Consider the following 285-nt stretch of genomic DNA (forward strand, 5'->3'; position numbering starts at 1 on the left):
TTCTGGGTCCCGTCGAGACCCCCCGACCCCGCCGTACATCACCAGCGGATGCCGCGAGGAGGAGAAAACTCGCAGTAACAACGACTGTCCGAGAAGCGAGTCCCCCCGAAGGCCGGGCCCGCACTAAACTCCCCAGCTCCAGGCCACCACAGTCGCCATCCCCCGAAACTTCCGCTTCCGCTGCCGGAGCAGAACCCAACAAGCCTTCCGGCGGCAGGCAGATTCGCAGCAGGTTTTTTTCAGCCTGAGTGTGAAATAGAAGAAAAACGGGGCATGATGAGACTC

The sequence above is a fragment of the Pterocles gutturalis genome, unplaced genomic scaffold, assembly GCF_000699245.1.
Source record: "Pterocles gutturalis isolate BGI_N339 unplaced genomic scaffold, ASM69924v1 scaffold8746, whole genome shotgun sequence".
Taxonomy (NCBI): domain Eukaryota; kingdom Metazoa; phylum Chordata; class Aves; order Pterocliformes; family Pteroclidae; genus Pterocles; species Pterocles gutturalis.